Source organism: Pinus tabuliformis, chromosome 7 (genome assembly GCF_031772625.1).
Source record: "Pinus tabuliformis cultivar Carrire ecotype Pingquan chromosome 7, CPIR1, whole genome shotgun sequence".
In the NCBI taxonomy this organism is placed as follows: domain Eukaryota; kingdom Viridiplantae; phylum Streptophyta; class Pinopsida; order Pinales; family Pinaceae; genus Pinus; species Pinus tabuliformis.
This window is the reverse complement of record NC_142293.1, coordinates 272,963,087-272,972,627: the sequence shown is the minus strand read 5'-3', so window position 1 is coordinate 272,972,627 and position 9,541 is coordinate 272,963,087. Positions and strand designations below refer to the sequence as shown.

The window sequence follows — 9,541 nt, the reverse complement described above, 5'->3', positions numbered from 1 at the left end:
ATGACTCCTTGCACCAAGTTTGTTTCTTTGTACCTTTGGTATTAAGGCATAACAAGTGGAACCAAAGACCCTAAGATGCTTTACCGAAGGAATGTGGCCATATCACATTTCTTAAGGAGCCTTATTTCTAATAGAATTAGATGGACATCTATTCTTTACATACACAACACATAGAACTGCATCAACCTAAAACATCTCTAGATACAACAAACTTCGTATTAACTTCATCATAAAGAAGATATGCTTTGGAGGTATTTGAATACCCCAAGAAGATACGCTTACGACTCCTTGCACTAAGTTTGTTTCTTTGTACCTTTGGTATCAAGGCATAACAGGTGGAACCAAAGACCCTAAGATGCTTTACCAAAGAAATGTGTCCATATCACATTTCATAAGGAGCCTTATTTCTAATAGAATTAGATGGACATTTATTCTTGACATACACAGCACATAGAACTGCATCAGCCTAAAACATTTGTAGATACAGCAAACTTCGTATTAACTTCATCATAAAGATGATATGCTTTGGAGGTATTTGAATACCCCAAGAAAATATGCTTACATCTCCTTGCACTAAGTTTGTTTCTTTGTACCTTTGGTATCAAGGCATAACAGGTGGAACCAAAGACCCTAAGATGCTTTACTGAAGGAATGTGGCCATATCACATTTCCTAAGGAGCCTTATTTCTAATAGAATTAAATGGACATCTATTCTTTCCATACATAGCACATAGAACTGCATCAGCCTGAAACATCAATTTTACATTGTTGAAAAACATCATGGAACGTACCATACTTAAGATTGTCCAATTCATTCTTTTAGCTACTCCGTTCTATTGGGGATTATAAGGCACAATTGTTTGATGTTTGATCCCATGTTGGCGAAGATAATTTTCAAGTTCATTTGAAGTGCATTCTTTTCCATTATCAGTGCGAATAGAGCCAATATGAGAATGTGCATCATTTTCAATCCATGTATGAAAGTTCTTGAATGTTTGAAAAGTATCAGATTTGTTCTTCAATAAATAAACCCAATGCATTGGTGTATTCATCAATAAATGTAATCATATATTTATTTCCATTTGCAGAAGGAATACGCATTGGACCACATAAATTTGAATGAATGAATTCAAGTTTTCTATGTGCTCTGGAATGTGAATCATGAAAATACTGTTTGCTATGCTTTTTCTAGAATACAAGCATCACATTGCTTAAGTTTCCTAGGAATTGTAGGCAAACCAGTAACACCATTTTTATTCAACAAGTGAAGGTTGTCATAGTTCAAGTGTCAAAATCTAGCATGCCATAAAATACTTGATGGAAATGTTCCTTCGTCATAATGAGAACTTTATGAGAAATTTTGTGCACAAGCAGAGGTACCTTGCAGCTTGTTCTTCTTCTATCCCCGTCATGACAAGTGAGATTTGATGCTTTTCTCACCTCAACCTTGCCATCAAACATATGAATGGAGTGTCCTTGCTGGTGGATGTGGATCAAGGACAACAAGTTTCTCCTCAGTCGTGGGATATATAAAACATCATGAACAAGAAAGTTTGGAAGACCAGGCAATTTGAGCCTGATTGTGCCAAGCCGTGATGGATTGAGTTTTGATTTTTCTGCGAAGTATACTACTCCATCAAAGTTGTTAGTAAATTCTTCAAAAAAATCTATTCTAAAAGTCATGTGACAAGTTGCTCCTAAATCAAGCAACCAATCATTTTTCCAAGAAGCAAGTGAAGCATTAAAAAAGTTTTCAGCTACTCCAATATTACAATGTTCCACAACATAGTGAGCGGATTCAGGTGCTTTACCTTTCTCTTTGTCATTGGTTTTACCTTTGGCTTGATTTTTTTCCTCATCAATTTTGTCCCAAGGCAACTTGCGTGTGGATGCATCATGTGATCCATCTCTATTGCAACGTATGCAATGAAGATCATATTTTTCTCCTTGAGGGTGTTTGCCCCCTTGCCTCTAAAATTTTTTCTTCCTCTTCCTCTTCGACCACCTCTTCCTCTGGAAGAATCTTGAACATGATTCTTCTCTCTATGTGCAAGAGACATAGCTTCTTTAGAAGACTGAGGAGTTGTCTTCTTCCCAAAAGCTTTCTCTCTCTCAACATATTTCTTCACAAGGGAGTCAAAAGGTAATTTTTTTGAGGTTTCCATTTGCTTGCAATGACTCAAGATAATTTGGATAAGTGGGATAAAGTGCCTTGAAAAAAGCTATTAGAGGAATGTCTAGCTCAACATTAGTGACTTTGATATAATGCATAATAGATCTTACTTCTTATGCTAAAGAAAGAGGATCATCATTTTGTAATTCAAGACTGAACAATTTAATCATCAATTGGACAACTTCAAGTTCAGAGTGTGAGTCATAGAGCTCCTTCAAGTTCTGTAAGGCTTCAAAAGCTTTTGAAAATGGTGAAATATGATGACTCACCTCTTCATTTACAGATGCTGCAATCAAGGCATAGGCCTTGTTGTTCTTGTTTTCCCAAATGGCGAAGTCCTTGTTTGAAGTGGGATTTTCAAGTATATTGTATCCTACACCTTCACAGACTCCTTTCCACAACTCATTGAAAATGAGAGTGTGTTTGATATTTCGAGACTAATCAAGATAGTTCTCATTTTCTGAGAGAACTAATCCAACAACAAATATCAATGAATGCATTTTAAATATATGTACTGTGTAAAAAAGTACTCTGCTGCCAATACACTGTAAGAAATTGAACTTTGGCTGGTAATATGTGTACAAAAATACACACTGATATATTAAAATAAAGGTATTAATTAGGGGAAGTGGTTTGTGGGGGAGGGTATATTTAGGGAAGGGTGTATATGGGGGAGGGGTCAACCGGGAGTCAAAACCGGTGTGTGGGATATGAGAAACCAGAAGTCATGTTATACCAAAGCAATGTTGGAGAACACAACTAGTGGTATGGGGAGAGCGTCGTTCAGGATGAGGCAGTTTGGGCATTCAACATATCACAATCATATTAAAAAAAACAACATGGAGGCCTAACATACAACAACGCATACACAAGACTGGTGTGGCAACACAATGAGGAGGGGTGCGAGGTCGCGTATAGTGTGGCAGCGGAAAACACATACAAAATACTAGTGTGGCAATGTGGTGAGGAGGGGTGTGAGGCCGTGTATGGTGTGGCAACAGACTATGGGATGCACGACTATGGTGATATATTATATGAACCGAAGGGACATATATGTTATTATAGTGGGGAGGAGATATTATAGTGACTGCAGATTGTGGTATGTGTGGGTGTTGAGAGTGTTGTGGGATCACAGTCGAGGGACCAGACTATGCGTGGGAGGAGTGGTGGTATATGAGGGAACGATGATATAATTAGTGGTTTGGTTCTCAGCCCTAGAACATAGTAATACCGGCTCACCGTAGCACAATAACGCAAACTTTAGCAACACAGTCATGCCAACACTCCAACATATCATTAACACAATTATATTTACAAATGTTCACCCAATCCCAATGATTAGGTGTCAACAAACTCAATCAAATTCATTCACTATTTTATATAGAATTGACATGTAGCATTTAAATAATAGTAGCAAAAATTTTATATATATATATATATATATATATATATATATATAAAGAGAGAGAGAAAGAGAGACTCTCGTGGATATATTTTTCTACTTCCAAATACCATTGGAGCATGTATTAACATTTTAAAATATTTCATATAAAATAATATATATATATACATGGATTTTATATATAAAAAAAGAGAAGTCTTATTCTATTAATATTTATTTTTTGGGGAGATTTGTAATTTATTCATTTTTTAATATGGAGTTGACATGTAACATTTTAAATATTATAGAAAATAGAAAAAATTGGTGTGTATACATATATTGAGAGGGGGGAAGGGGGTAACATTTAAAATAATATTTATAACAAAAAGATTTTTATTTAGATATAGAAAGAGTCCTATGGATATTTCTATTCTCAAATATGATTGGACATTTATTAAAATTTTAATGTGTAGAATGTGAACCATAATTAAAATATTTAATGTCATACATATATATATATATATATATATATATATATATATAGTTTGTTTGTCAAAATCAACATAGATCCATTTTAACTTTGAGCCTACCAAAAGTCAAATATTTCAACATGCACACATTTCCTTAAGTTTCACATTCAAAAAAAAGTTTACATAGTGGGAGATTTGATCATCAATATTGACACTTGGTAGTTTGGGAGTTAAGATGAATCTATGTGCTTTAAAATTTTGACATTTAATTTACTTAAATTTTATAATTTTTGTAAACTCTTAACAACATGTACCATGCTATAAATATTTTCATAATTTACTTAATTTTCATAATTTTTTTTAAAGTATTGACAACCTCATATGTATTATGTCATATAAATATTTTTATATCTATTATAAATTGATACTTACACACATTTAACAATAATATGAATTATATAAAAAAAAATTGTGTTACTGTAGATGTAGATGACAGAGTTTCTCATAGCTTATTTGGGAGGTTGCTCTTGGCCTCTCCTTAGTTTGCAAGCTTTTTTGACTTATCAATTTTGGATATAATATGGTGACCACATAGACAAAGGATGGAAGCCTCCCATCCAAAATCGTTATTTGGATGCTCTAACCCTTCTCCGTGCATAGTCGTTTTTGAGTCATTTGACTTGGGACAAATGTAAAGATATTTTTTCGAATAGAAATTAATAGATGAAAGTAAAATGATAATCAAATAAATAAAATAAAGTGATAGACTTAGTACATGGTGTTCAATATATTTTATTTAAAAATTGTGGTTTAGTGTTTTACACGCAATTGTTTTCCTTTAGGTTAACATTCAAAAAGACGACTTCTGAACGGTAGTTGATGGTTAACCACAAAGTTAAAACTCCTCCATTGTGGTTGAGTGTTTTACACGCAATTGTTGACCCTGAGCTCAATAGTGGCATCAACGCCAGAATCCTGCCCTCGCACACTCTTCTCGCTGCCTTCAAACCCGAGGTAATCGCCACTGTTGTCCGTTCTTTGCCTTGTTTTATTTTGCTGAGCTCCGTATTTCACAGAAACACCGCCATAATCGTTCTCGGCTTCTGACGGGTCGCGCCCTGGGTTCTTAATTTTGAATTTGCCACACAAATCGACCAGTTCTGAGGAAAATCCACGTTCGACGGACCTATTGGGGTTTATTGAGTCTCTCGGGATCTTCACGTATTCCATTCGATAATTCCCGTTCCAAAACGAGGTTTAAAGTTTCAGGTCGCTTGTCCACAATTTTAAAGTTGGTCGTGTGTATGCTTTAATGTTGAATTAATTGATCTAGAATACTCCCAGCGCTCATAGATTGATGTTTGAGCAATTTTTTTGTAAAGAGTTTGTGGATTTCTGCAAATGATAAAATTTTTAGTGTAGTGCTTCAGCCGAGTTGCTTGCCATTGGCATTTCTGTATTTGTACGAGAAGACCCTTGTTTTGAAGGATATGCCATTTCTTAGATGTTTTAAAAAGCTCCCAGGGTTTCATGGCGTTGTGCCTCAAAGGAATTATATGCCATTACATAGGCCGGTTTTCTTATTATTTTACAATAAGCCCTTTGTTTCAGAGGACTTGCCATTGCTGGGCTGTTTCGAAATTTCCCAGGGTCACATTGTGTTGATAGTTTATGCCACAACTTTTGTTTTATATTTTCTGTAATGTTTGAACGTTCATGACAGGGTATTCTTACCACGTTTGCTTTTTAATTTTAGGACAGGAAGCCCAGCGATGAGGAATGTAAGTGCAGTAAAACGACAAAATGATCATGAACGTGACACCGATTTAGATCTACCGGAGAGCTGTATATCTGTCATTCTCTCCTTCACTACTCCACGTGATTCCAGATTGGCAGCCGTTTCTAAACCTTTTAAATCTGCGGCAGATTCTGACTGTGTCTGGAATAAATTTATTCCATTTATTCCTCCACAATGCTACGAGATCTTGGCTAGGGCTGTCACCCCCTCCAATGGAGTTGTTTATAATGTGATTTTTTGGAGATTCTAGTGACAGAATCTGGTGGAAGAAATTGAGGTTAAATCTTGATTTGTTGCAGTTAAAATGGTTTTTTAACTGCATATTTGGATTCAGCACCCTGAAAAACCCCTGTGATGCTTTCATTGTGCAGAAACTAGCTATCAAACTTGCGATGCCAATAAATTCCTGCCGGATTTCGACCCAAAAACCAGTCGGAAAGACTTTCAAAAAGTCCGGTTATAGACAACTGCCCCTCCAATATGCTTCGAAGAGAGAACTCTATTTTCTGTTGTGTGACTCAATTCTCATAGACGGGGGAAGAAAGGTATACATAAATCCCTTATCATTATCTCCATTATCGTTTCATCCATTCATATTCATATTCATATTCTGCTATATCAACAACAGAGATTTTGGCTGGAGAGATCCACAGCGAAAATAGGCTACATGCTATCTTCAAGAATATTAGCAATTGCTTGGGGTAATGACCAACGATATTGGCGATGGGTTGCTCGAGATGACTCCAGGTTGGTTTTGCTTAGGCTATCGATCTTGTTATTATAAGTTTTCAACTTGTTTGTTTAACTCGGAAAAAACACTTAGAGGAACAGTTCTGCTTTCAATGGAGGAGACCCTTAACCAGATGATATGTTGTTATGGATTGTGGATTCAGATTCGACGAGCTTGCAGAGTTAAAATTTGTTTGTTGGTTGGAGGTTTGGGGTGAAATGGACTGCAGGGTTTTGTCTGCCGATACCGTGTACAGAGTGGTGTTTGTGCTTAAAGCAAATGATGAGTCCTATGGACTGGATGAAGGGGCGCCAATTAAGTTTTCGGTTAAAGCCCCCGGGGTAGAAGATATGGAATTCCAGATTCTTCTTCCTCTGGAAAGGCGGGGACAGCATACAATCGCAAGTGGATGGATAGAAGTGGTTGCAGGGGAATTCCGAGTAAGAGCAGCAGAAGATATTGACGATGATTCTTATGAGATCGCATTTCGAATGAAAGAAGTGAGGAATATGAAAGGGGGACTCCTTGTAGATGGAGTGAAGATTGAACCCGTACCTACTTAACGGCCTTTGTCTTTTTCTTTGCAGTTCTGGTGTTTGCTGAATGTCGTTAGCTTCGTTTAACCCTCTCGGTGGAATGTGGTGCTTCTGGTTTTGTTTTGTTCCGTTCCTGTGTTCTGTTGTGTTGATTGAGGTTATATAATACATCGGAGTTGTTTTTAGTGGGATTTTTTGGAGATTCCAGTGACCAAATCAGTGGGAAAATTTGAGGTTAAATTTTGATTTGTATTATTTAAATGGTTTTTCAACCGCATATTTGGATCCAGCCCCCTGAAAACTCCTGGGACCCTTTCATTGTGCATAAATTAACTATCAAACTTGCGATTTCAATAAAATGTATGATGCCTGATATTTCATTAAAGTTTTTTTATCACAAATTCGAAGTCTGTTCGTATGGTTACATCATATATGTGGGTATTGCTTATTTCATTTCTGCGTTGTGTCGTGTGTATAATTTTTTATATAGTTTAAACTATTAGACTGAAGGTGGGAAGAGTGCAGGTTTTTGAAAATATTTTGAAATTTGATGAGTAGAATAAATGGTTTGATTTAGTAAGGCAAGTTTAAAAATTAAAGATTTTAAGAAAATTTTGGAAATTAATAAGGTATATCTAGTTCTTGTTTATCAAATTTTAAAATATTATATAAAAACAATCCTTATATAATCAAATATATAAATTCAGAATTTTGTCGATTGTGTTACTAATGAATTTATAAAGATTTACACACTCTAATACTTCTATAAGATTAATATACTGTCATCAAATCTGAGGAAAAAAATTATACCTTTCATCTTGTGTTTTCTTCTTCAAATCATGGAGGTAAAAATATGTATCTTTTCATCTAATGATCTGAAAATACAGAGAACTTATCATCTATTTCATTTCATTCTATTTTTGTGAAATTAATATGGTCTTAAATTTATTTAAGCTCAGGACTGTACAAATTTGATTTCGATTTCATGATGACGAACATGCAAACCAGAAGCCTTGACATTTAAATTCGCTCAATAGAAAGCCAGCTCTAAATGTACTATGGAAATAAGGTCAACTCACAAACGTATATGAGGTGTGAGGTAAGTCAACTTTCAAGCAGCATCAAGTACTTGAGGTAATTTGAGTTTTTTAAATTTTTAGGTTTTATTCACTCTATAACCATTCACTTTTCGTATAATCTTGTTTCAAATTATTTTGGGTTTTAAATTATTGAGTAGTATAATTTATAGATGAGATGAGATTTTAAATTATTGAGTAGTCTAATTTATAGATGAGATGAAATGATATTCTTATTGGAATTTTTGAGCATATAATTTTAAGTAAGAATGTGATTATTTCAATGCTTAATGAATTTAACAATATGAAAATTCAAATTCTTGGGTATTAGAATTCTACATTAAACAACTTAAACTCTAGTCTTTTAACAACTCAAACTCAAATCTTTTAAAATCTCTACAAAATTTTTGATTAAATTAACTAGAAAAAATACACTTCTCTATTAATTAGGCTAAGCCAAATTATTATATTTTTATTATTAGTAAAGATGATTTTTAAAATAGTAATTAAATTATTAATATAAATTTATTAAATAATTATAAAGAATAAATTTATAAAAATTTAAATATTTTTTGAATATATAAAATTTAAAAAATATTAAAATGTATAAATGTAATTTTTCATTATGATATAAATCTTCTTTTACTAATTTAATTTAATAATATTGTGTTTTACTATTATAGGCACACACAACTATATTGGCTATATTCTCATAATTTTTAAATTTTTTATTTCATGTCTATATATATATATGTTAAATTGTAGAAACTGTTTTTTTTTTGGGGCAAATGGATTATTTTATTAATCACAAAAAGTTACATATAGCTTCGATTTCTGAAAAATGACTAAAATCCAAGAGATGTTTGAGGCTAGCAAATTGCCTATCAATAAGAGGCAATTGCATACAAATTGATTACAATAATAATAATCTCCATGAAGATTCATGACTTTAAGGGGCAGAATGCCACTCACATTGGCATGATTTTATTTTAGTGGTCTAATTTTTTACCATCTTCTTCGATCAATGCCTTATTTATCTTACACCCTCAGTTTCTGGCTTCTTTGTCTTGCTTGAAGACCACCTTTAAATCTTTCACTTGAACCCCAATACTAAACTATGAGAAACTCCAACCTCGTAGGTTTCTTTCCTTGTTTTGAAGATAGGAATTATATTGGATCCTAGTGTAATTGTTTGGTGTGTCCTTATCATTTCCATGTGATTGTTCTACAAGAGCAATTAGTCATGGGTCACTAAGGTCCATATATTTTCGTAGGGCTCCTACTTCAACTCCTTTTGTAAAGGAGTTAACCATTTTCTCACGTGATAGAATTTCCTAGTGCTCTTTAAGAAACTTTTCCACTAGTTTTGTAGCAATC

General features: G+C 34.0%; 1 pseudogene across 1 annotated transcript; it reads left to right on the top strand.

Moving 5' to 3' along the window:
- The first annotated feature begins 4,921 nt into the window (after positions 1-4,921).
- Positions 4,922-7,294, top strand: LOC149246932 (F-box protein PP2-B15-like; annotated as a pseudogene). Its single transcript, XR_016265602.1, has 4 exons — positions 4,922-5,279; positions 5,786-6,367; positions 6,451-6,569; positions 6,716-7,294. The product of XR_016265602.1 is annotated as an F-box protein PP2-B15-like (transcript).
- The last annotated feature ends 2,247 nt before the right edge of the window (positions 7,295-9,541 follow it).